The sequence below is a fragment of the Strongylocentrotus purpuratus genome, unplaced genomic scaffold, assembly GCF_000002235.5.
Source record: "Strongylocentrotus purpuratus isolate Spur 01 unplaced genomic scaffold, Spur_5.0 spur5_scaffold_20, whole genome shotgun sequence".
Classification (NCBI taxonomy): Eukaryota; Metazoa; Echinodermata; class Echinoidea; order Camarodonta; family Strongylocentrotidae; genus Strongylocentrotus; species Strongylocentrotus purpuratus.
The window spans coordinates 42,106,870-42,129,793 of NW_022145606.1; the positions used below are offsets into that span (position 1 = coordinate 42,106,870).

Consider the following 22,924-nt stretch of genomic DNA (forward strand, 5'->3'; position numbering starts at 1 on the left):
GTAGTTGTGCAAAATGCCCTTTGCGTTTGCACCGGACAAAGCATTGTCATGGTAACCACAAACTTTTTGTAAAAATCTTGTTGAGCGAATTACTTAACTCAAAAAGAACTATGGTTTTTTTTTACACACACACACACACACAACACATATACACAAATAATTTTTAACCCAAGTTACATTCTTTATGATCACATGAGTTGGATATACTGGATTAGGGGTATTAATCACCTTCAGTGATATTTCTAGTTTGCTCTGTTTTTAAATCTTCTTGGCATCAGAACTGATGGGTCATTACTATTATGGTACCACTTGGTCATTAGGTATACATTCTTTCTCATCTTTACTTTTTCCCTCCAATTTTCTTTTGAGTTTGTTATTATTAAATTTTTGATGACAAGAACGATGCCATGAGGCGTTGTTTCTCACAAATGCTTCAACTGTTCCCTCAGGTCCAAAGTCTACATCAATCGGTAATGAGTTTATTTTCCGGAACTCGTCAACATTTTCCAAGAATGAAGCATAAACTTTTTCTGCATTGTGCATTAATCCTTTTTGCGGACAGTTCACTTTTTCCTGTGTATGTTTCTTGCAGATTATACAAATGCTCCAATCCATGATGACCTATATAAAATGAGAATAAATATACTGAAAATCAAACCTGCAGATACAGGTCACTTACTTTTTTATTTATCCATTTATTTTATTTATTTATTTGTTTATGTTTTTTTAATTTTATTGTATTTTTTGCCTCTCATATCACTCATATTTGTTTACTTATAATCTCTGGTTTATTCAGCTGACATAAAGTTAAACTGCTATAATCTAACGTCATCATTGGCTAGGTAAAATCCAATATAACGGCTTGATAAAAAGTTGATAGCCTTGATTAGTAGGCCTATACTACATGGTAAGTATAGTTATGGGCCGTATGAATAAAGAGTGGCAATTGCTTGAGGGAGCCTGTTACTTGAATCTGTATGCATATAAATTGATTGCAAGAAAAAGCTTTTGCTAGCAAGCTCAAGCATTTGTTAAAAATGTAGTCATAAATTAAATATTTTGCTTTTACCTAGAAGCAGTTGTGCAGAAGAATTTGAGTGTGAGTACTGGCATTTTTCTAGAAACGATGATGGCTTATCTTTCATAGTGAATTCCAAGATCATGATATCATTTTGAAGTAAACTACCTGATAAAGCTGTGCAAAAGTAATATAGCACCTAACTTTTATAATTCTTTGGTACGTACATGTATTCTAATTTGAATTGTCTAACAACAACCGTAATAATACAGTAATAATTGTACTCCTTTTAGTATTTCTTTTGTGTGACTCAAAATGATATTTCACCAATTTGCCAGCAGCATCAGAAGTAATAAGTTGTTCATTTTTCAGATGAATTCTCACTTGCTTTACGTTGTTATGACTACTTAGTATTTTTACAAGATCATGATTTTGTCATGTCATGTCATGATTTTGTTCGTGATGTATCATTCTATAATGGATCTTTAATAGAGTTTAAATGAAAATATTGTAAGCAACTAATTATGAATTACTATATCAGGAAAAAGCTTCCCACCAAACAAATGACATTTGAATAAATGAAAACCGCTTGTGTTCTCCCTAGAATGGTGTGACGTGTTTTGTTGAAAGACAGAGCAATTTCATGCTGAAGGCAAGCAAAAGCTAAGTTTGAGGACAAGCAAGGTTATTGAATTGAATTGAATTGAATTGAATTTATTTACCACTTTCATAAAAACATACAAAGGCAAAGAATACAATACTTGTTTGCAAACATAGAAAAACCACTAAAATGGAAAATACACTAAAGGAAATTACGAAGTGGTTGGATCATCAAAAAAGTTACAAAAACTTATAAGTAGATGATCCTAAAAATGTACACAAAAAACAAACAAAAAGGGGACAAAGAAAATACAATACTACAATGGTAATTACACACATAAAAATTGCATTTGTCGAATTCAAATTTGCTGTATCAGGTGAAGTTTTAAATGATGCTTAAAACTGTTTAAAGATGCACACTGTTTAAGTTTAGGGGGTAGTTTGTTCCAAATAGTGGGTCCTTGGCATAAAAAGATACTATTTGAAAATGAAGAATGACCATATATTACACGAGTGTCTGCTGAAGTCCTGGTATTATATCTATGAATATCGTTATTGCTCTGAAATATATTACAAAAGATTTCTGGTAATAGGTTATGATAATATGAATACATAAAAACACAGAGTTGAAAATCATGTAATAATGATATTGGGAGAATATTCAGTTTCGAGAAAAGAGGTCTGCTTGGACTTAAAAATGGCTTGTGGCAAATTATACGAACTGCTCTTTTTTGTAGGAGGAAAATACGATTAAGTAAATGCTGTTTACAAAAACCCCATATAATGTTACAGTAGGATATATAAGGCAAGATTAGTGAGTTGTATAACATTATGAGAATTTTGGTTGGCAAGATGTCTTTAAGTTTACTCATAATTCCTATTGTTCTAGACACTTTACGTAGAACTTCATAGACGTGTGTTTTCCATTTAAGATCTTTATCAATATTAATGCCTAAGAACTTGGTTGAACTGGTATGTTCAATCAGATTTCCATTCATATATATTTTTACTTCACTAACACACGTCTTTGGAAAGTTAAATAACATAACATTGGTTTTTTCATAGTTAAGTTGCAGTTTATTTGCTTTAATCCACTCACTAACCTTTAAGAGCTCAGTGTTTAGATTTTTGGTCAGGCATTCAACATCTTTATGCTTATAAAATATATTTGTATCATCCGCGAACAGTATAAAATTCAAAATGGGAGAGACTGAATGTAAATCATTTATATAAATTAAGAAGAGCAGTGGGCCTATAATTGACCCCTGCGGAATACCACAGGAAACTAATTGTAAACTTGAATTTTTAGAATTGAAAACAGTGAATTGTTTGCGATCATTTAGATAACTGCGAAATAATTGAAGAGTAACACCACGAATTCCATAATAATAAAGTTTTGAAAGGAGGATATCATGGTTAATTGAATCAAACGCTTTTTTAAAATCCAAAAATATACCAACAATGATTTCTTTGTTTTCAATTGCCTTTGATACTTGTATTAAAAAATCTAAAAGAGCATGATCAGTTGAATACCTGGCCCTAAATCCAAACTGCTTATTATAAAGTATACTATGTTTATCAAGAAAACCGTGTAGTCTGGTATAGATGCATTTTTCAAAGATTTTAGAGAAGAGTGGAAGTAATGAAATGGGTCTGTAATTTGAGAATATATCTTTAGGTCCCTTTTTATGAATGGGAATAATTTTGGCAATTTTCAGGTCAACAGGTACAACACCTTGCTCAATACATGAGTTAAAAATATTGCACAACGGTTTACATATGACATGAATAACCTTTTTCACTACAGAACAATCAATGGAGTCAAAACCAGGAGCTTTACCATTTTTGAAAGATAGAGCATTATTAATTATTTCTTTTTCAGTGATGGGTAAGAAATATGCAGTATGAGGAAAATTGCTATTTAAATAAGAGGTACAGTTAATATTCGTTACGTCCCTGTTCATACTAGCTAATTTATGACCAACATCTTTAAAATAATCATTAAAGCTCTCAGCAATTTCTTTAGAATCACTTACTACTGAATTGTTACACTTAAACACAGAGGAATTTTTCTGATATTTCTTTCTCTGGAGAATATCATTAATAGTTCTCCAGGTTTTATTAATGTTTCCTTTAAATTTACAAAACTTTGAAAAGTAATAATTTCTTTTGGCACTACGAATTTGGTTTGTGTAAAGATTACGGAATTTGTTGTAGCAATCTTTTCGGAGTTCAGTAGGATTTTTAATGTACTTTTTGTAAAGGTAATTTTTTCTTGAACACATCCTTTTCAGTTGTTTAGTAAACCATGGTTTAGGATTTTTCTTATAAATTATTTTTTTTGAGTGGAAAACAAGTACGATAGATCTCAGAAAAAACCTCCATAAATTTCTCATACATCAGGTTTGGCTCCTCATGATAAACAGAAAGCAAACAGGTAAAATACAGATTTTAGGCAATTGCTTTTATGCTTGATCTTATGCTTGAAGTTGAACCAATGCTTACAAGCAGTTGCTACCTTTTATGTATACGGCCCAATGTACAGTATAAACTTCTTAGAATCAATAAAACATGAACCCATAACTATACCAGTGTAGATAAATATGCTTGGTCCCCATTTACAGAGACATTCAGAGAGGCATCGGTCCGATTCTGATGTAAAGGCATAAACTTAAAAACCGCATTGCAGTAATGAATTTTCACCCAACTTTGAATTACCCAGGTCTGGCCTATGTGTAAAGTTATGCGGGCTTAAAGTTGATTGGTACACACTTCATCAAATTAGCTCTGATATATGACCATAACACACCCTAATACACCTATAATAATGCACACAAACACTCACTCGAATTAGATTTTGACCAACCTATGCCCCGTTCAAAGTTGTTAAGGTGTGTCTGGTGGTATAGACTAGCAGAGTATGGCACAATTCTACTTATCTTCCCCTTTGTTTTCAAAGTACAATTCATCTTGGAAGAGAAATGAATAGCACGAATTTCATGAAAGGTGATGCAAAGAAAAGAAAAATTATTTCTGACTAGTACTAAAATCAGTTTTGTTCATGGTCTCTTGAAATGTTATTTTACTTCCTTTCCAACCCTTCATATATTTCATAACACAAATTTGCATGGGTGGGACTGACTCTTGGTTTGTTCTTAGCAAGTGTACATATCATCATTGAAATTACAATATGCCTAAATAGTTAAGAAGATGTTTATTACAGTAAAAACTGATTTACTTACGTTTGTAATGAGGGAAATGTCTGAAATAAATCAACTGGATCCGGAGAAGGATGAAAATAGCTTTCTCTGCAATCCCATTGCTTTCTAATTCTCTGAAACTACAACTTGCAGTACAAACTCTTGACCAATCAGAAGCCAGCATTCATGGGAGTCAGGGGAATTCCCTGTTATGCTAGTCTATGAATGCAGACACATTGTCACACAGGTGGGACTTTTGAAATTATGTAAATTAAGGCTACTTACTCATGATTCGTGTCAGCAGATTTTTTGGAGCATAGCCTAATTTTGATCCTCATACATATACAAATGTCTGGTGAAAAAATTATGCTTTTGTCCAGCCTGTCATGATCAAAGGTATATTTGTCACTAAGCTACCCCACTATAGCGCCTATGACTATGGTGATTGTTAGTCATTATGTAGCGATGTTTAACAGTGATTGCGGGATATGGTGACATGGATAAGACAAGGAAAAGGAAACCGACCGGAACATTTAATTGGTTACAGACAAGAAGATCACAAAACACACACACACGCTCATTAAAGGTAAAGACCAGTTATGGTCATGCGATTGCATTGTGAAAGAAACGTTGTGGAATCGATCAGAAAAGGTTGATCATCTAGCATCTATAGCATCTGCAAGGTTCTGGAATCATCAAAATGATAAGAAATTTGGCCCATTCTTCGTTAAGTTACAAGCACTATACACAGAAAGATGTATATGGGACTACCCTATATCTCTCACAGACCATGAGAGAAACAAATTTACCAAATATATGAATTAGTAGGCGGTTTCCCGGCAAATTTTGTATCATCATGTATTAGTCAAAACATATTCTTTCACATGATCGGTAATGAGAGCTTCCATTTCATTTTTTGAAATTGGGGCGTTTCCAATACTGGTCTTTACCTTTAAAGTAACAAAGCGAAGCGACACGAAACAAGAATAATAAGAGAAACAAATATTATTTAATTCATTACAATGCGTGCGTTAATTGTTTTTTTTTCTTCGATTGTTAAAAATATTATTGGCTCCAAATCTGGTGCATCTGTTTAAGATTTTAATGTCAAAATCAAAATATGATCTCCTGTCTAAAGCCCCTCCCCCTCTCTCTCTCTCTCTCTCTCTCTTTGTGTCCCTTTCACCTTTTCTTTTTCATTCTACAGCTTACACTTCTACCATCCCCACTCCCCCCTCTCTCTCTATCTTTAAGTTGCGCTGATAAGTATTTAAAAAATGATATCGAGAGATTAAAGTCTAGCTGTATAGTCTAGTCTGGGAGGAAAATTAGCAAATAAATATGATCTGGGAGGGGGGGGGGGGGAGGTGTTTCACAAAGATTCTAAGTCCAACTTAACTCTAAGTTGGACTTAAATATTATGGAGAGCCATTTGTAGCCTTATAATGAAATACATTCAAAAGCAAAATACAAGTATTTTAGACTTTTCATAAATTCAACATCAAGAACATGAGATCTCCCAAGATAATAGAAAATATGAATGATTTGAATCAACATGTTATTCCTTTTAAAATAATGTTTACAAAATATTTTCAATGATGCTGATATCTTAAATCTTTTCATAATTATAGAGATAAGTTCAACTTAGGATCTTTGAGAACACCCCATGATCCGCCTACAAGCCTCTGTTCGCTGCATGCTGTCTCGGTCAGACGGTCAGTTACTGTCCGCTGATCACATGATAATCACAAAATGCAATATACCACGTGATAAGATAGCAAGCAATCGTGTTAAGTAATCTACCAGTCTGTATGCTATTTCAGTGATTAAGCCGTTCACTACTGAATCGTTTCATTCAGCGCTCAAAATACACGGGGGCGATGGGCGATTCGCCACCGTGAGCTCCATAATCGCCCCCGTCAGGTTGTCCACGGGGGCGATTGCAAAATTCAAAATCGCCCCGTGGAATTATAAAATAAAGATTTTCAGCGAATTGAATAATATTGAAAAGGATGCAATTCATAGTTGTACTCGATAATTCTCACTTAACATATTCTCTCTCTCTCTCTCTCTCTCTCTCTCTCTCTCTCTCTCTCTCTCTCTCTCTCTCTCTCCCTGTCTTGCATAAAGGAAATATGAAAGTAATATTTTGCCTTGATTAAGAAAAAATGAAAATGTTATCAGTATTAAACAGGGAGAAGGAAAGGGGAGGAAATTAATCAAAACAAACATTGACGAATCCAATTCAGTGTTCTTTCGTGATGCATAAGAATGAAAGTACATTAAAAGGTGAAATAATAAATTGAAGAGCGATGATGAATCAATTCTTTGACGTTGATTGATTGAATAAAAAAGAATTAAACAATATGGTCTGAGGGTCATATATCTTCGAATATTAGAAAGTTTCATCCACCATCGTGTTGTTGATCACTATTTGCAATTTAATTTTAATGCGGTGACGTTATGGTTACGAGCAGAAGGTCATAATTATCAGGCTTCTATATTTTATAATACTATCAACAGATATCTGGATAGAGACACTTCGTCACATCAAGCTTTGCAAGTGATATCCCCCTTCTTTTCTTTACTTCTTCCTCAATTTTCCTTCCCTTTATCTCCTCTTTTCCTTTTTTTCTTTCCATTTCCTTCTTTCCTTCTCTCTTATTTTGTTTTAGTGGGGGGAGGCAACAGCCTGGGAGGCAAGGCCCTTTCGCCCCCCCCCCCCGATCTCCTTCTTCCCCCTTTTCTTTTCTTCTTCCTCTTCTTTCTTTCCCTTTCTCTCCTCTTTCCCTTTCCCTCTTTTCCTTCTCTCTCTTTCTCTCTCTCTCTCTCTCTCTCTCTCTCTCTCTCTCTCTCTCTCTTTTGCGGAAAGGGGGGGGGGGGGGGTAAGGCCCGCTCACCCCCGCTGGATCCGCGCCTGCATCTACCTTATTTCTACTAACGTTAGACCCTAATAATGGATCTAGAAGATTGATTGACCTGGTCTCAGTGACGGGTAAACTTTTTTTTCTCAATTACTTGGTCTAACCATGAAAACCGTCTAATTGTACTTAAGATTTTCAAACAGTAACAGTTACGACCTAAATTAGGCCTAGGGCCAAGGGCTGTACTCTACATTTTAATAACAAATTATGAAATTAACGTTAACGTTAGACTTAACTTAAACTGTTGTTTCTCTGTGATACAAGTGGGAAAGGAACACTTTTTTTTCCAAAAAATAAAATCTTTCCCTTTTCCCCCCTTTTTTTTTCCAAGGGGGGGGGGGGGGCCCGGAAAATTGCAACTGATATCCCCCTTCTTTTCTTTACTTCTTCCTCAATTTTCCTTCCCTTTATCTCCTCTTCAGTGACTGGTCCCTCAGAAACTAGTGCTATTCCAGTCACAGAGAAATCATGATTTCAACTGATGACTGTCAGTGCATTTTAAATTTGATTTTTCTTCAAATTTCATTTAAAAATCTTTTCATATTTGATAAATATGGTGCATTGGCATATGGGTTATGGTTGGAGCGTTGGATGCGTTGAACAGCGTTGGTGTATTATGTGGATTTATCATATTCATATTCTGAATATTTTCAGCGAATTAAATAATATTGAAAAGGATGCAATGCATAGTTGTACTCGATAATTCTCACTTAACATATTCTCTCTCTCTCTCTCTCTCTCTCTCTCTCTCTCTCTCTCTCTCTCTCTCTCCCTGTCTTGCATTAAGAAAATATGAAAATAATATTTTGCCTTGATTAAGAAAAATTGAAAATTGTATCAGTATTAAACAGGGAGAATGAAAGGGGAGGAAATTAATCAAAACAATCATTGAAGAATCCAATTCAGTGTTCTTTCGTGATGCATAAGAATGAAAGAACATTAAAAGGTGAAATAATAAACTGAAGTGCGATGAAAAATCAATTCTTTGACGTTGATTGATTGAATAAAAAATAATGAAACAATATGGTCTGAAGGTCATATATCTTCGAATATTAGAAAGTTTCATCCACCATCGTGTTTTGCAATTTAATTTTAATGCGGTGACTTGTCGGTTACGAGCAGAAGGTCATATCAGGCTTCTATATTCTATAATATTATTAACAGATATCTGGATAGAGACACTTCGTCGCATCAAGCTACGAGAAAGTATATCATCATCTCACAAAATTCTACTCGAACACCGCATCGAAATTCTTTTCACCCTTTTTTTTTCTTCTTCCTCTTTTTTGGTCCCTTTTAGCTCTCCTTTTTCCTTTTCCTTCCTTCTCTCTCTTTTTTTTTAGCGGGGGCGGGGGGAGGCAAAGGCCTTTTGCCCCACCCCCATCCGCAACTTGTAGGCGGGAAAATTGCAACTGCATGATATCCCCCTTCTTTTCTTTACTTCTTCCTCAATTTTCCTTCCCTTTATCTCCTCTTTTCCTTTTTTCTTTCCATTTCCTTCCTTCCTTCTCTCTTATTTTGTTTTATTGGGGAGAGGCAACAGCCTGGGAGGCAAGGCCCTTTCGCCCCCCGATCTCCTTCTTCCCCCTTTTCTTTTCTTCTTCCTCTTCTTTCTTTCCCTTTCTCTCCTCTTTCCCTTTCCCTCTTCTCCTTATCTCTCTTTCTCTCTCTCTCTTGCGGAAAGGGGGGGGGGGGTAAGGCCCGCTCACCCCCGCTGGATCCGCGCCTGCATCTACCTTATATCTACTAACGTTAGACCCTAATAATGGATCTAGAAGATTGATTGACCTGGTCTCGGTGAAGGGTAAACTTTTTTTTCTCAATTACTTGGTCTAACCATGAAAACCGTCTAATTTTACTTAAGATTTTCAAACAGTAACAGTTACGACCTAAATTAGGCCTTAGGCAAAGGGCTGTACTCTACATTTTAATAAAAAATTAACGTTAACGTTAGACTTAACTTAAACTGTTGTTTCTCTGTGATACAAGTGGGAAAGGAACACTTCCTTTTTCAAAAAAAAAGAAAGAAAATTCCCCTTTTTAACTTTTCCCCCCTTCTTTTTTCCCAGGGGGGTGGGGTGGGGCGGCCCCCCGCCCCCCCCCCTGGATCCGCCACTGATCACGGGGATAAAAGTATACAGCTATGTAACAAGTAAATTTCTAAGAGGGAGAATGCCGACTTAAATAAATGATAATGATAAAATACCAAGGAATTTAGGAGTTTCATCCAATGGAAATTTGTATTAAAATAAGAGCCCCCGTCAGCACTAAAAGAGCTCCCGTGAGAAGGTTCACGGGGGCTATCTTTTTTTGGAAGAGCCCCCGTGGACAAAAATTTAATTTGAGGCCTGGTTTCATTCCCATAGGCAAAATACAGGACCCATCCGGTTCCAAGAGCCAATGGGTTTAAGAATACAAAATCCCAACTCCTTCCCTTGTCCAACATCCATACGCTTTCTCAGAACTGATGACCTCACAATGCATTCATTTTGGTCACATTGTGACCTCACAGTGGATTTATATGTTCTCTTTTTGTATCTTCATGCAAGAATGGTGATGATGAAATTCGATGAATAGAAGAATCTACAAGCCCCTCAATTATCCTCCTCGAACCGCTCCAGCCCCATGAAATGGTTTCTTGAAAGTTCATGATCGCGATCTGAGTAAAAGTCCCCTTCCCTTACCCGCCCCCTCGTATTTTCGTACAGCTCTCATACTAATCATCATGCACGTAGGGATCTCGTTGGGCTGGAATATCATGCTCCGTTTTCCCCTTTAAAAATCACTTTGTTTATTAAAAAATCAAAATAAGAATGCCTCACCTTTTCAAACGAACGAACGTGACAACGTCATATTAGGCTACGTAATCCGAGCATAAGTGATACAGGAGATTGAAATTAATCTTGAATTCCATGTATCATAAGCCCCCCCCCCCCCCCCGTATTTCCGTTCAACCCCCATAGTATACTAATACATGTTGCACGAAGGGAACTCATGACCATTTTCGTAATGTAATCAGATTTAGTGTACAAACATTTGCTGAGTGCCTCACGATAAATTATTTCATTCACCGAAGTATTATGAATAATTTCATTTCAATAGTCAGAATACGAAGTTACGAACTGCATACAGATAGAACAAACTTTATGGAATGTGCTACCTAACAAAACGTAATAATATATGCATTCGTATTCTGACGATCAAAATACAGTTAATCGTCAACGCGTGAATGAATTAAATTTGTAATGTGGCATTTACAAAGGATTTGAGCATGCATTAAATTTGATTACATTTTACGAAAATGGCCTATTCAGTTGTGCGGGGAGTCTCACACTCCCTCGTTTCCCCCTTCAACATGTCATCTGCGGGAAAGCCCCTATCAATGGACAGAAACTAAAAGAATAACACATATTGATCCCACGACCCGGGTTGACGTTCCCTTTTCGTTTCCGACCTTCCATTTTGTTTGAAAACAATCACAAAAGAGGGTGCTAATCTTTAAACAGGAGGGCGATAATGTGGAGACAATTTCCGGGCCCACTTCATGAGCAAAAAGTTCGTGGATTTCAAAACGTACGGCCTTGCTAAATGTCGGTAAATATTATTGTTGAAATCCTTTCATTACGAATACACGCATCGAAATGAGCGAATGTTTTCACCAAGTTTGCTACAGTATGATTATGATGTGTTCATGCAGTGAGGTACACAGTCCCCTTGTAATAGTCACTAAAAAGAGACCACAGGTAGGGTAAAACCGACTTTCCCCTCTTGAAATAAGTAAGTTAGTATAAGTCATATAGATACGACGTGGTATTTAAACATTTTTTTTTAAAATTCATAATGAGAGATGTTTTCGTCTTCTTGTTCTCGAGTCAATACACCACAACGTTCACTCTTTATTAGATATTCCCATCCAGTGTTGGATGCATTGCATCATACAGGGGGTCAATGCTTCCAGGGGTGAGTTTCAAAAAGACTATGATCGACTTTAAATTGGACTTAACTATGGCAGGCTATTCGTGCCACTGGTTGCTGTCACCATTGGTCTCTCAATTATGATCTCTAGATACTATTTTTTCTTTCAACAATGAATTATCAATGTAAATTCTGTAGATTTGAGACCATGAATAAATTGTACGTCCCTTGAGAGACCAATGCCAGTAAATGGTGAGAGCAAAAGTGACTGGAAAGGTTTTCGTAGTTAAGTCCAACTTAAAGGCCGTCTGTACTAGTTTGGCCAGGAGGGATTAGACCACACAGCGTGGTCACTGACAGGTGGTTATCTAATCAACTGAGCTCTCAATCAACATAAGAAAACGGGGATCATGGGGGACCAACAGGCACCGATTAGGCATTGTTTTCTATATAGAGGGAGCAAGTAGTACAGTGGGCCTTTAAAGTCGATCTTAGTCTTTGTAACACACCTTCTTGGGTGCAAGGGTCTGGTAGCTGTGGGCAGACTATAATGCATAGTCCAGGGAGATCTCTCTATATAGTCTGCTATTCTCCAGTTACTGTTGTTCAATACCAAAGTACAATCCCAAGATACCTTGAAAAACATGAAGGACTAGCTCAACGATGTTCTCAAAGCAAAAGACTGATATTCGTTTGGACGTGACCCTGCATGACCCCTACACAGATACAACTTTGATTAGTCTGCAAGTGCAGACTCTATTAAGGCACCGAACACGATTGCATAGACTTTCGAAAAATCAACTCAGTAAGGCAATTACAAGAGCCTTGCCCATCGCTTTTTGAAATGCAAGAACATAACAATGACGTATTACGTAATCTGGACATGATCATTCTGGGTTAGGGTATTGAAATTGACCTTGAGATGATTTCCCCGAAAGCCTTTCCGATCGTGAGGAGAAAAATCCATAAATCATTGGTTCTAGCCTCTGTGTAGCGGCTACATTACGTCATCTATGGGGAGTAGTCTCTGTAGTCTTATCTTTCAAACCTTGTTGTGATCTAGTATAATTGATTCTATGTTATTACATTCCAATTATGGTTTATACAAACACTTAATGATATATAATTCTCTTTCCAAATTGATTCATCTCCTCTTTTTCAAATCTTTTGTTCTCTAATCCACATAGGGACTTTCTTAATGTTTGTAACGTGTGCTTCACAACCAATGATTGTTATTAATTTTCAATTTTTGGACAAAGGGTATGTTCCTGTAACCTACCTAATTTAAAGTTCGTCTACGAAGGTCGTGCACTCTTCACCCACGAAACAAATATGTTTTGAAACCTGGTAATAAACAAGTATTGTTCTATAGAATCAACGGTTCGCTACATTGGAGTATACACATAATAATTTATGGTGATTAAAATCAGGGAAGCATGAATACATATTTTATAGTTTGGAGTTTTACATAATTATGAAACTAAATGTAATTAGTGCGTTGGTATTGTACGGGTGTTTTTGGTTTCGAGAATGAAACGCAATTACCATCGAAACCCTGGTGCACTTTTTGTTTGAGGAGGGGGGGGGGGGATGCATTTACGATCTGCTTTTTGGAGTCCCAAGGAGGAGGGATAGTTGTTGCCCCTCCCACTCAAACGTCCCCAACTCTTTTAAACTTATGAACTGTTTGTTGTTGTTGTGGATGATGATGATGATGATGATGTGTTGTTTGTTTTCTTTGTTTGATTGTTGTTGTCATCAGGACGAACAACGCCCCTTCTCAAAACCCTGCATCCGCCTCTCCACGTTTTGTTATGTTTTTTAGTTTTTAGGGAGGGGTCAAACAAAACCTATTCAAATACAAATGTGGACATGAACCAGGAAGCAGGAACATGAAATAGAATACCGAATGCAAAAGAATCATGACCTGCTATTACCGATTTGAAACAGAAGCTACAAAGGGCATTTCTGTTTTAATACTAAATGTAACTCATTGCACTGATCTAACCCTAAATACAAAATGAAGGAGAGAGCAGGAATGTTCAGTTCCTTTTCTATGTTTTCCTTTTGTGAAACTCAAAAGAAACGGGACAAAAAAGGTGGAATTCGGAGCAGACTTTCCAAGGAAGTCCCAGGCCTTTCGAAGGCTATGTACACAACGTTTGTTCGGAGCAAGATGGGCGTTAACTCGTGATACCTTAACAGAGAGTTAAACCCTTTTTTGCTCTTATCAATAGGAACAATGGACTACCTGGCAAGCATACAAGAATAACATCATTCGGGCGATGTTTTTTAACACAACATAACAGTGGGGGGACAACTTGCCACGTCTAAGTTTTGTATGCAAATACCCAATGATTGTACAATGTTGATAGCCCATAGTGTTTATAGAGAGTAATATCAAATAAAATGATGTTTTGAAGAGACGTCATCATAGTTCCACAATAAGTGGTGACCTTTGGGTCACCTAGGGGGTGTTTCACAAAGATCCGAAGTTGAACTTAACTCTAAGTTGGACTTAACAATATTATGGAAAGCCGTTAGCATCTTTTTTTAACACATTTGGCAAAACTTATTTTAAAAGGCATAATGTTGATTCAAATCATTCATATTTTCTATTATCAAGGAAATTTCATGTTCTTCATGTGGAATTTATAAAAATTCTAAAATACTTGATTTTTTCGCTTTTTAATATATTTTATGTTATGGCACAAATGGCTCTCCATAATGTGTAAGTCCAACTTAGAGTTAAGTTCGACTTAGGAATGGACTTTGAGAAACACCCCCCATATAACATAACTTAACCAAAGTAGGCTTATCGTGGACTTGCCAACTGATATCCTGTATGTTATCATGGCTGTATCGGTATCAATAGCTGCAGGGATATGCCTACAAACATTATTCAGAGAGTTAGACCAAGCAACTCCTTGGTCAGACGGGTATCAAATTATATATTTACACGTATTGAACGTATTTCTGGCTCTCAACAGGGCATACATGCAGCATAGGCCTGGGTCTCGCCTTAACAAGAGTTTCCTTTGATCCGCATCAATCAAAAGTCCTCTGATCAATCGCACGTTTGCAGTTTCTATCTCTTATGTATACATTGCGATAGATATAAATCGTAAGTATGTTGCGATTGATACCATCTGTATTTATAAGACGGCTTCATTACAGTGTCTCCCCTAATGACAAAACCATGGATATCACAAATTGTCAAAATTAGAGACGTACGGCAACTGGATCCCCGGCATATCCCTTTTTATGGTGAGGTATCATCTTGGTGATAACGTATCAAGTAACGCCCGGCTGGAATACTCCCCAGGGAGCCCTGTTCCAATGACCGGGGTAATAGTATATTTGTAAGTATTATCTGAGAGACATTTGTATTAAGCGCTATATAAATATTAAATATTATTATTATTATTATTCATGACAGCGAAGATATCGAGATACAGACGGGCGTTAAGTATTAGATAAACAGGTACATGTATGCTAACAACATGCACCATTTCTCTGTTAAGTGGGAAGAAAATGCTGTACTTTCATATTTTGTATGTAAATATTTCCGGATTCTACTACAATTATGTACTTCTTTCAAAGGACTAAGAGCCTTGAAAGGGACCTGGTGAGTTCCGCTATGAGCTCTTGGTTTGCGTAGCAGGAGCTGAGACTTCACTTTTTAAACAAAAATCGTATTCATTTTAGAATTGTGTCTTTGCATTTCGGCACGTTTGAAGTTCAGAGGCATTACAATCGCTTGAACACAATGCAAAAAGCAGAACATTATTTTTGTTCAGGTGGTGGGAAATAAAGGAACGGTTTTTCAAACAAGGAAGTTTGATAGAAATAAAGTAAGACTAAAGAAAGGATAGGGGAAATAAACTTTGGGGGAAACCCCTCTATATCGCTGTATATTAATCACGGTAAAAAAGGAACGCCTGCCCCACCCCGTCTGGAAGATGTTATACCATGAATATGGCCGAACACCAAATTACAATATCAAAAATATAGTGATATACATGTATTTTGATTGTCTATTAGTCGAGAGCATATCGCGTTATTTATTTAAGACGTTTGACCGCATACCACTGCTATAGAATATGGTCTATTCTTTGTTCAAGAAGGCTTAACCCTCTTTTCATATTTACACAGAGGTCAATGTAATTATAATTGACGCAATCAGCAAGACGCCTTTACTGTATAGGACTTTCACATCTATTCTTCTTTTATCTCTTCTTTTTAAAGAGATCCGGTAACTTTGTCTCAGATTCTGAAACTAAATCCTGGAGTTAGCTCATGCTGCAATGATAATTATGAACATTTAAGTCAGTCAAGAACCCTATGCCTTTTACAAGCCGATCGCTTGTCTGATTACCAATATAAGTTGGAAATCGACACCAAATTTTGCGTTTTCCTAACGGTTTTCATAACACTACAGTCTATTGGGGAAAACGAGTATGTTAAAACCGGTCACTCAAAGATTTTTACTTTTTTGGAGGCACTTCAGGGTCACTTTGAAGCGCGATTTTTTTGTAGGGCTTCAATATTACACCATATCACAGATAACACGTAGGGCCATGCATCTCAGACATTGTTAAAGGATGCCTTTAATCCTCTTTACTTCTTCGTCTTCTCCTTTATCTTGTTGTCCTTGTTCTTCTACTTTCTTTTCTTCTTCTTCGTTATCTTCTTCTTTTTCTCGTCATTGGTCTTGTTTTTGTTCTTCTTCTCATTCTTTCCGTCTTCTTTTTACTTTTGTTATTTTTTTTTTTTGTGGGGGGGGGGGGGGTCTTTAAAACAAATCTATCTCTCTTTCTTCTTCTTTAGGACAGTCCTCTGGGTAAACTAGTTTCATTGTGTGAGCCTCATCAAGGGTATCGCTGGGCAAGTCGGAGACAACTCGAAAATAAATTGCATCTTGCATAATAAGCTACAAAGGAATTCTTAGAAATCAAATTGAAATACTCTTTCATCCTTTGAATCGCAACGTTTTTTGTCACATTGTGCTTTGTGTGAGCCTCGACAAAGATAACTATTCTTTGGTAAATCAAGGTAACTAGATAATAAATAAGCTGGAATAGAATTGTTGGAAATCAAATCAAAATACTTTTATTCGTCTTTTGAATTCAATGTATATGGCACACTGATTCAATAGGGATCGAGTCACTGAATGATTAAAGTTTCCATAAAACATAACTGACTAATTATAGTTTCCTCTATTCAAGATATAAAATAAAATATTTAAAGTAAAGCGCCTAGCTGACAAGACAGTGACAGGTACATTATTGGAATGTGACCGTTATGATAGTATAGAAAGGGCTTTAACGGGAACTGGTGAAATAAATGTGTGTGTGTGTGTGTGTATTTGGTTTTTACAGACGTGTATCAATCAGATATGATTATTTACGTCTGGGGACCGACCTTTAACGTCACCATCCGAAAGACGTGACTCAGTTTCGAACCTGCGTCCTCGGCTGAATCAGTTTGTAACTTCCACTGTTAGCTGGATTACAGGCGCACGCCACAACGCCTAGTTGATTGTCTATATAGCCTCTATTGCAGGAAGTTGAACACCAGACAATCGAAAATACGAAGAGAGAGAGAGAGAGAGAGAGAGAGAGAGAGAGAGAGAGAGATACTGAAAAGGACCGGCGCACTTGGTAAAAAAAGAAGCTAACTTTTAGTTTTAGTGCTGCGTTATTATACAACCAATCACAAGATTCGATAATACGCCAAAGCGGTCTGTACTATACTGTATAAAGAAGAAGAAGAAGAAGCATAATTGTTTGAAGCGAGCGGCAATGATTTCAAGCAGTCTTGAAACATATTATGTTATATTATACGATGATGACGAAATATGATTTGAATGAAATATCAGTAACTATATTACACTCCAAGACTGTTAAGATCGTTGGTATAGATAAGAATAAGCCCGAATATATTCGTCACTCAGCAGCACGACTTTTCAGAGTTAGGCCTATATACTCCGCACTTTCTCACGCAGTCATCTATTATAAGTGCGGAATACATTCTCCACCGAACAGCTCGTATTACACAACACAGAACAAAAATATACCACCACTTCCAAATCAACTTTCACAAAAACATCGTCAGTCATACAAATACACAGAAAGTATCAATTGATAAATCCAAAACTCTTACCTGACGTATGAAACAGAGTATTCCAGCGAATATATGGAAGTCTTGAAGTGTTTTCAGGAACGGTTGATAGTAGTCAGCTGTGTACCAAACTCGTCACGTCAATATTTGTCTGTATGCACGAAAGTTGATTCGTTCGTAAAACTTAGAATAGACTCTCCAAAGTATTCGGTCGCGGGCGCCATAAAATACAATACGTTGGTTAGTGGTATAGAGAAGCCAACTGAGCTGCACAGCTTAGCGTTCCGCGTTCACCTCTTAGTCGATATTAGTCTTTGAAATCTAGACCCTTGTGTGTTTACGTCCGCCGTGTTCGTCTCAGAGAACTTGTTATAAATTAATAGCCGAAATAATTATATAGAACTGCATGCATCCAATACAATACAGTGGTTCTTGTATTGTGCATGCTGCCTTCTTATTCAATCGATGAGAACATAATTGTTTGACATCGTAACCATTTTATTTTTAGGAATGGAGTCCCACATGTCGGGTGTAGCCATTACTCGTAATCGTATTACCTTTTGAAGGAAACAGTTTTAAAATCACCAGCAAAACAAACTCGGACAAATGACAACTTTATCACAAAGACTTTAAAAATTATCGATAAGGCCTTGTTCGTCACTTTTTGAAATATGCGATAATTATTACGTTACTGAATATGGTAACTCGCATTTTAGTTGATTTCATAAAAGGATATTCGACCGTGTTGGGAGAAAGATGATAACTAAAACGTGAAAACGAAATATTAGGATTATTCATACTTCTATATAATAATCGGATGATCAGAGTGTAAATGTACTATTAGAATGGATAGCATTTGCATTTGGTATTGAAGCCCACTAGCCCAGCCCTTTTTCTTCCCAGTCCTTTCTTTTCTCCTCCTTTTTTTAAAAATTTGAGTTTTTTAAAATTGTTTGTTGCTTTGATGTAAAATAAGATGTTAAATTGAATATGTTAAAGGCCCACTGCACTACTGGTAGCTACTTGCGCCCTCTATATAACAAAATAAGCCTAATCGGTGACCATTGGTCCCCCATGATCCTCTTTTTCTTATGTTAACTGAGAGCTGAGTTGATGAGATAACCACCTGTCCAGTGACCTTGCAGAGCGGTCTAATCCCTCCTGTAAACTATGGCAGACCCTACATGACTGTTGATAATTTGAATGTCCCGGAAGAGAAAAAGTTCTATACTATATTTCCCTCCTATTTTTGAAACAGATATAAGCTTCATAAAAATCTGCCATTCAGTTTCGGAAACCATATAGTGCCTCAAAACTCGTCTTTACTGAGTCTGCGTTCTAAGACTAGGCTTAAACTCAAAAGCCGTGAGTAAGACTCGGTTACGTGGTGCGCAGAAAGAACGCAGAGCTTCTTCCATTGTCAGGGGCGTGGCTTTATTCAGAAAGTTCACTGAGCCCGCTTTTTTCCACACCCAAAACTCCCATGGAGCAAAGGGGAGATAAGATCCCCCGTTTGGAGTTGAGATGGATCAACGGGGAAGATGTCTGCCTTGAATTGTATTTGAATGGAAGTGGGATGAATGAAAATGTGGGTGTTTTTGTTTGCAAGAACAATACCAACAGAAAATTGTAAAGGAATACACAGAAACGACACCGGTTTTATACGGATGAATAAAGGGACGTTATGTCAGAAGAAAATAAACCCAATTATACCGACTACGGAGTACGTGGCTTAAAAGTTCGTTGCCGTTGACACACAATCACGTATATGACCAGGCAATAATAGTAATTGCTATCGTCATACGTAATCGAATGGGGATGTATAAGGTCTCGAATAATTACTGATTGGTGATAGAAAGAGACGATTTATTTAAGACAGAATTTGTAACCAAGTTTATATATCTACATGATTGTATATGAACATGGCAGAAGACCAGAATACTCCGCCGGTGTCACTTAATGTTCAAAGTTGTAAAACATGATTGTAACTTATAGCTGAGTCGAAAATGACGCCCTATTGTGCTTACTTCCAAAAAGACGTTTTTTTTTTATGGCTTCTCTCTCACAAAGTACCAATTTCGCAAAAACACACGTCTACACGCATTCATAAATGTTTTCGATCTCGTGAATTAATAATTTCTCCCCCTTTAAAAAAATTATTTCATGTTTGTTAAAAGCCGATGATATTCAACGAAAGCAGGTTATATTTTCAAGACGTTTGCAGGCGTGTGATTATGTGAATGCCCGCTTATGTACAACGTAAACTTTTGCGAAAATGGGTACTTTTTTTTGTAAATGTCCTCTAGATAACCCCTAATTAGCATTATTAGGTCTGGCTTGTATGCGTGTTTACGTTTAAAAAAATGGGTCCGGCCTACTTGTATTTTGTGGAAAATGCTTTTGTGTCTTTGCAAATTAGGGGCCCATGCATGTTCGACTCCGCCAAACGGTCATGTGAAACAACTGTATGCATGCGATATATGACACCGCCAGGGATGGTCCCTCCCATATCTTAACACATCTCTTCAGGTTCTGTTATGCGGTAACTTATGTTTATCTATAATATCCATACAATAATTCTTCAAATATATCAATGTATATCTAAAGGTGATCTTGATTGGAATTGCATATGAGATATCTTCATTAAATTAAGTTATAAAAATAGGCCAACATTTCAGTATTATATATAATTATACCATCTTTATTCTTTATATACAAATCGTTAATATCTACATCACCTTAACTACTATAAGGACTTAAAGTCAACATATACATCTCATGGTTGGTCGTAATAAAAATATATAGCTTTTTCATAGTACATGTATTTAGAAGAAAGAAAAAAATGAATGCATTTCATTACATGGATTATGGTGTATTGGAATGAAAGCACACACATCTAAGAATTAGCGAGGCATGTTTCTCCTTCTTCTTCTTTTTCTTCTCCTTCTTCAACCCCTTCTTCTTCTTCTTTTTCCCCTTGCTTTTCATAGTTGAAAGTAATGACCGGAATTAAATTTGACACTTAACAATATTTGAGGTATCTTGCAGCAAATAGTGTTAATAATTTTTCTTCAAAAATAGTCATTTAAATGACAGAAATAAGTCATAAATTCATCTTTCACATGAAAAAAGTGTAGCCAATAACACCGAGCACTGCACACATATATTCTCCCCTATATAGTTATCCCATTTTTTTTTTGGCAATATAAATTTATGCTTCTAACTAACATCAGCATTAAACAAACACATCCAAACCCGCATTAAATGACAGGTGAATATTCGTTAAAATTAAAACAAACAAAATCAGACCACAATTTATGGGGGGGGGGGGGGGGGGCTGCAATAATCTACCATCTCCAAACAGCTTACAGACAAGTTACCCCATCTTTAGATATAACTCTTTGAATAGCATGGATGGAGTTACAAAGATGGAGATAGTTTACCATTCTTGATTTTTTTTTTCTTCCAGTCTTCAAACAGCTTGCAGACAAGTTACGCCATCTTTAGATAAAACTCTTTGAAGAACATAGTTGAAATGACAGAGATGATGATAGTTTACCCCATCTTTAGATAAAACTCATCGAAGAACGTGGTTGAAATGACGAGTTTACCATTCTTTAAAACACTGTTCTACCAGTATTCAAACAGCTTGCAGACAAGTTACCCCATCTTCAGATAAAACTCTTTGAAGAACATGGTTGAGATGACAAAGATGATGATATCATACCACTCTTTAAAAAAAGGTTCTACCAGTCTTCAAACAGCTTACAGACAATTAAGTTACCTCATCTTTAGATAAAACTCTTTGAAGAACTTGAATGAAATGACAGAGATGATGATATAATACCATTCTTTAAAAAAAGGTTCTACCAGTATTCAAACAGCTTACAGACAATTAAGTTACCTCATCTTTAGATAAAACTCTTTGAAGAACTTGAATGAAATGACAGAGATGATGATATTTTACCATTCTTAAAAAAAAAGGTTCTACCAGTCGTCAAACAGCTTACAGACAAGTTACCCCATCTTTAGATAAAGTCTTTGAAGAACATGGTTGAAATGACAGTGATGATGAAAGATTACCATTCTTTACCAAACAAATGTTCTACCAGTCTTCAAACAGCTTGCAGACAATTAAGTTACCTCATCTTTAGATACACCTCTTTGAAGAACTTGGATGAAAATGACAGATTTTGTGATAGTTTTGGTGATACTATTCTTGAGGTGGGATAATAAGTGTTCTACCAGTCTACAAACAGCTTACAGACAAGATATCCCATCTGTGCAAAATACTCTTAAAAGAGTATGCTTAAAATAACAGAGATAGTGATAGAAGTAATGTAAACAGTGATAGTTTACCACTCTTTAAGATTAGACAATGATGAAGAAGACTGGATATAACAACATCTCTACACATATCTGGCAATGGTTCATCAAGGCGTAATGTACATGAAGGAAGGAATATAGTGATAGTTTACCACTCTTTAAAATTAGACGATGATGAAGAAGACTGGATATAACAACATCTCTACACATATCTGGCAATGGTTCATCAAGGCGTAATGTACATGAAGGAAGGAATATAGTGATAGTTTACCACTCTTTAAAATTAGACGATGATGAAGAAGACTGGATATAACAACATCTCTACACATATCTGGCAATGGTTCATCAAGGCGTAATGTACATGAAGGAAGGAATATAGTGATAGTTTACCACTCTTTAAAATTAGACGATGATGAAGAAGACTGGATATAACAACATCTCTACGTATTACTGACAATGGTTCAGGCGTAATGTATGTACATGAAGGGAGGAATATAGTGATAGTTTACCATTCTCTTAAATGAGGACAGTGATGAAGAAGACTGGATATAACAACATCTCTACACATATCTGACAATGGTACACCAACATTTAATATACACAAAGGAAGAAATATAGTGATAATCTACCATTCTCTAAATAATCTATTTCTTACAATGATACTATTTCATAATAAAATTGAAATTGAAAGACATAAATTCATTGCATTGAATTGGATGGAAAAGTTTTACATTTCTGGAATGAAAGCATGCAAGGTGATTTACAGGAAGCCTTTTAAAGCAGAAAATTAATTTCTGCAAAAATCTAAATGTCTTTAT

The 22,924-nt window shown here is 36.2% G+C and overlaps 1 protein-coding gene across 2 annotated transcripts in view; it reads right to left on the bottom strand.

Moving 5' to 3' along the window:
* Window positions 1-18,007, bottom strand: part of LOC590042 — a 31,597-nt gene extending 13,590 nt beyond the window's left edge. For both annotated transcript variants that reach the window (XM_011681272.2, XM_011681270.2), the window contains exon 1: window positions 17,823-18,007. The gene's annotated coding sequence lies outside the window, so the exon portion shown is untranslated. The remainder of the gene's footprint in view (window positions 1-17,822) is intronic.
* Window positions 18,008-22,924: the final 4,917 nt, after the last annotated feature.